Source organism: Temnothorax longispinosus, unplaced genomic scaffold, assembly GCF_030848805.1.
Source record: "Temnothorax longispinosus isolate EJ_2023e unplaced genomic scaffold, Tlon_JGU_v1 HiC_scaffold_381, whole genome shotgun sequence".
NCBI lineage: Eukaryota > Metazoa > Arthropoda > Insecta > Hymenoptera > Formicidae > Temnothorax > Temnothorax longispinosus.
The window spans coordinates 2,287-7,886 of NW_027270211.1; the positions used below are offsets into that span (position 1 = coordinate 2,287).

The following is a 5,600-nucleotide window of genomic DNA, read 5'->3' on the forward strand; positions in this document are numbered from 1 at the left end:
CTTAAAATCAATATTTGTCGAGTTCTAGCCGGTGAAAGTGGGAAAAAATGTATTTTGTCGCGGTTTTTTGCGTTTATCTCGTTTCCATTAATAGATAGAAATGTGCCGCCACTGACAAAGTTGTAGGGCTTGAAGAGACCTACAAAACGAGAGGTCAGTCGTTCAGATTCGTTAAAAATTGAGCCTAGGGAAGCCTCTGGAAGTCGTGCTTTTAACGCGTGGCCGATGATAGCTTTTTTCATTATCTTTTTCATGTCTTTTATTTCACAATAAATGTATCATTTCATGATATTAAATAGAATTTAAACGCAAAAAACCGCGACAAAATACATTTTTTCCCGCACTTTCACCGGCTAGAACTCGACAAATATTGATTTTAAGTTAGGGTCTTCAGGAAATGAATTGTAGGGCTTTAAAAGAGCTACAAAATGAGAGGTTAGTCAATCATGTACGGTTAAAATTCGCCGAGTTATTGCAAAAAAACGAAATTTTTCATTCCCCCTCCCCCCCTTAAAAACCCATCGGTCCGATTAACCCGACAACTCAGAAATAAGCTCTTCTACATCCCCCCAACAACCCTAAAAAGGTTTCATTGATACCGCTTCACTTCCGAGCTCAAATGTCTAATTTGACTGGACTACCACCTTGCGATATGTGCAAGAAAGGTAAGCTCACCTCATTAAGCTTTACTCCAAGCACTTCTCGAAGCATGAAGAGGCTGAATACCATTCACACTGATCTGTGCGGACCTATGAGAATCCAGTCGAAGGGAGGCGCATTGTATTTTGTTACATTCATCGATGACTGCACCCGATGGTGCGAAGTCTACTTTATCAAGCAGAAAAGCGACGTCCTCAATGTATTCAAGGAATTCAAGGCGTATGCTGAAAAACAAAATAAAGAGCGAATCAAACACTTGCAGAGCGACAATGGTCGCGAATACTGTAATAGAGTTTTATACATTTCTAAAGGAACAAGGAATTCTCAAAGAAGACTCACTGTCCCACACACGCCACAGTAAAACGGGTGGCTGAGCGCAAAAATCGAACCCTTGTTGAAATGGCTCGTTGCATCTTGTTTCAGGGAAATTTACAAGTGTCTTTTTGGGCAGAGGCGGTGCATGCCGCGAACTACATACGCAATCAGTGTGTATCCAGGAGCCTATTATAGAAGGAAGAACACCGTACGAAGGATGGACGGGTAGGACACCGAACTTGAAACACCTTCGTGTCATTGGCACAAAAGCGTACGTTCTCGACAAGACTCCAGCGAAAGGAAAATTTGACGCGCGATCAAAGAAGGGCATTCTGGTCGGCTATTCAGAGATCACCAAAGGCTACAGAATATAACGGCCTTCTTTTTTTTATCCCGACACGAGCTATTTCCGCATTCCCGTGCACCTGCGTCCACACTAATGAGTATCACATTATGTAGAAAAATATTAAAAAAGTAAATTAAAAATTTACATTTGTCGAGGGATCCTTATCTTTTGGCACTGCTGAATCATTGGATTGCGGTTCCTCCAAACGCAGCCTTTTCCCGGTACTTGTCTCTATCCTTACTACCTGGATAGTATGTGTGTCACTGATAGTATCATGTGACGTTAATGAGACTGATTCTAATAGTTCTGAAAATTGACTTGTTGAATTAAAAGGTAAAACCTGCACCGATGTATCGCTTCCAATTATGCCTATAACTTTTTCTCCTTCATTTGCATTTTCCTTAAATGTAAAAATGTTCACAATTAAACTAAGTATATAACAAAAAAAGATTTGCTTATCTCAAGTGTTCATTATTTACTGAATTTCTGTCGTAGAATCGCTTCGTACAAACCTCAAGAATGGACTTTATCCCTTTTTTCAGTTTTAACTGATCGCTCACATTACTGATAATAATCGATGGAATTGTATCAGGATACTCATGAAACAACTGTAAAGTTTCATAATCAATCTGTTTCTCTGTAATATTATGGAACGAGTTCACATTTCACAATCTTCAGACATTCTTCAGACATTCAAAATTTGTTACAAATTATTCTTATTATTATTATTATTATTATTTAAATTATTCTTATTATTATTATTTTTTACGTTTCTGCAGTTAACAAAAATATACCTATCTGTTAAATTTTTCCTTTCAAAATTATAATTTGCTTTATATATATATAATCTTAAATAGCCTTTTTTTAACATTTAAATTTATATTGCACTAATTATTAAATTTATATTATGCAAAATAAATCATTTTATCCATGCACATATATCCAACTTATTTACTTAAATTAATTTTGTCCTACCGGTCTTAATCTATTTGTCATCGGACAAATCTGAGCTTAGAAAACTTCCAACATTTGCAAAATAAACGTTCTGCTGAACGTGGCCATTGAAAGAACATTTATACGTGTGTTTCGTTTTGAAGAACTTCCTGAACTGGTGCATATCAGTAATGCAATTAAGTTAGAGTGAGACAAGTATAATTTTTGTTTTATTTTAACTATTGCACGAATGTGCACCAGTTCAAGAATTTCTTCAAAAAAGAATAGACGCGTCATAGATGGTATATATGCATGAAGCTTCTAGAACATTCTCACGCATGTCTCAAAGACGTCATAAACACGGTCAAAAGACGTGAAAAGTAGGAATTTTAAATGTCTTTATCTAAAATGTCTTTATCATCATTAAAACAAAACGTTTCTATAATAGTTTTTTAAACCTTATTTTATCGGAAAAGAAACGTTCCATCGAACGTTTTTCGAATGGACATTTTTACTCATGAGAAACGTTTCTAGAAATCATTTATAAAACGTTTCGGAAAAACGCTCATAAAACATTTCTGAAACGTGTATGTGCTACCTGGATTACATCGACGGATATACTTTTTTACTAAAATCTTAATTAAGTTGAAATCAGAGTAGAAAAGTTATTTTATAAAAGAAACTCTTTATCGTTACCGTTACTTAACACTCATTCCTCCAACGTATTTTCTGGCACATCAGTCCTCCAGCCATGCACTTTCGAGTTTCACGCGTTTTTTAAAATGTTAATAGCTTTGAAAAATTCCCCAAAAATTATTATAATATCTTTGTACCTTCGACTAAAAATCATGCCACTCAACGCCACTCTGACACGCTTGGCTCTAGAACACCGTGACCGCCGGGGCACGAAGCCCTCGGGGCACGCGCTCCGCCTATAGCCCAGTAAAATGACAAAATCTTGAGGAAATAATACTGACTGGACTGAAACTTTGTAAACAGACTTGTTTTAGGGTACTATTCAACATATTAAAAGTCGCCACGTGTAGGCGCTACGTTGCAGGGAGGGGAAGGTCCAAAAGATTCCAAAAATCAGTTTTTTGCAAATAACTCGGAAAATATCGACTTTACAAAAATTTATGTAGATATAAAAATTGTAGCTTACAAAATTCCACACAATTTCGTTTTTTATTCAAGTCTGTACGATCAAATGGAGCAGAGATAGAATTTTTTTCAAAATTTGAAGGAAATAATACTGACTGGGCTAAAACTTTGTAAACAGGCTTGTTTTAGGGTACTATTTAACATATAAAAGTCCCTATGTGTAGACGCTACATTACGCCTCCCCTCCCCGCAACGTAGCGTCTACACGTGGGGACTTTTAATATGTTGAATAGTACCCTAAAACAAGCCTGTTTACAAAGTTTCAGCTCAATCAGTATTATTTCCTCGAGATCGACAAATTTCGAGTCATTTTACTGGGCTACTAACCGAGTAAGTAAGGAAACGATGAAAGTAGTGGTATTTCACCGGCGATGTTGCCATCTCCCACTTATGCTACACCTCTCATGTCTCCTTACAGTGCCAGACTAGAGTCAAGCTCAACAGGGTCTTCTTTCCTCGCTAATTTTTCCAAGCCCGTTCCCTTGGCAGTGGTTTCGCTAGATAGTAGATCTTAATTAATTACTTGGAGCCGCCCGTTTAAAATCGTTCGCGATTCGCGTCCCGGTCAAATTCGCCGTATTTTCAATCCACTTCAGTCTGAGTGAAGCAAATGAGAAAAGTCCAGCAAACCGTGGTCGCGAATCATCATCGTATTTCGTTTTTGAGAAATTTAACTTGGATATTAAGTTCGCCTAGCGCGCCGCGCGGCCAGCGAGCGAGAGCGGTCACCGTACAGACGTGGCTGCCGCACCGAGTACCGAATCTTCACGCGTACACAAATTAAACAATTATTTTCTCGATAACGAAACAAAACACATCAACGAAAATTTTTTGTGGTATATTGGAAGTTTGAAAGTTTCTAACAAAAAAATTTTTTTTTTTCGATTGTCTTCCTGACAGTTAAAAAAATTATTAAAAAATAATTCGTTTAATAAATAGTACAACATAATTTTTTTTATGTTGTAAATAATTTCATCATAAAATATAGTCCTTTTGTGACAACTTTTATTTAAAAAATTTTTGTATTGCACTTAAAGGAAAAAAGTTATGCAATTATTAATTAAAAAGTCAGTAAATTTTCCATTATTCATAAATCGAAAAAATTTGCAATTAAAAAAAATATATTTGACACCATATTTTATCTTGTCAGAAACTACCGATATGCAAAATTTGATTCATTTCTGAGAGGTGACTGATCCGGTTCACGCGGAATGGCTCATATGTATATATGTATAATGTATATTGTATATATGTATATTATTTTGGCGCTTATTTTGGACTTGAACGAATTCTTTCGCTCCCAGTTGTCCAATCTATCCTAAATGGCTGAAAAAATATACCCTCTAAAGTCGAGTTCTATAACTCAATTTTAAAGAGTCCCACCGCCCATTAATACGTACAACCTACTTTAAAAAATCATATTTTCCATAAAAATCCACACATCGACTTTGTTAAAGTCTCATTTTAAAGAGGAAGACCCTATATACAAAAAAATTGGTGATTTTAAGGGTAGCAACCCTTCAGCTACACACCCTGTCAAAAAGTGCCAAAATCACGAAAAAATAAAAAATAAGCACAAAAGAGAGAATTTTTTTGTTTACCTTCAGTTTATGTATACGTTTTGAAATAAAGTCAAAATTATGTAGGTACAAAAAAGAGTCGCAAAAAAAGCCACCCCCATAAGTAAAAATACGTCAAAAAACACCCTTTAAAATAGAAAGAAATGCAGATCTTAATTTATGTGCTATTTCTTTCTATTTTAAAGGGTGTTTTTGGCGTTTTTTCACTGTTTGGGGGTGGTTTTTCTTGCGACCCTTTTTTGTACCTACAGAATTTTGACTTTATTTCAAAACGTATACATAAACTAAAGGTAAACAAAAAAATTCTTTTTTTGTGCTTATTTTTCATTTTTTCGTGATTTTGGCACTTTTTGACAGGGTGTGTAGCTGAAGGGTTGCTACCCTCAAATTCATATAAATTTTTATGAAAAATATAATTTTTTAAAGTAGGTTGTACGTATCGATGGGCGGTGGCACATTTTAAAATTGAGCTATAGAACTCGACCTTAGAGGGTATCTTTTTTCAGCCATTTGGGATGGATTGGACAATTGGGAGCGAAAGAATTCGTTCAAGTCCAAAATAAGCGCCAGTCTAATATATATAGCATGGATTAACGAGATTCCCA

The 5,600-nt window shown here is 35.6% G+C and overlaps 1 long non-coding RNA gene across 1 annotated transcript; it reads right to left on the reverse strand.

Annotated features, from left to right (window-relative positions):
• Nucleotides 1–505: 505 nt before the first annotated feature.
• Nucleotides 506–3,183, reverse strand: LOC139824460 (uncharacterized). Its single transcript, XR_011735105.1, has 4 exons — nucleotides 1,834–3,183; nucleotides 1,467–1,721; nucleotides 1,000–1,400; nucleotides 506–884 (listed from the first exon to the last, which is right to left on the reverse strand). It is a non-coding gene; the product is annotated as an uncharacterized lncRNA (long non-coding RNA).
• Between the last annotated feature and the right edge of the window lie 2,417 nt (nucleotides 3,184–5,600).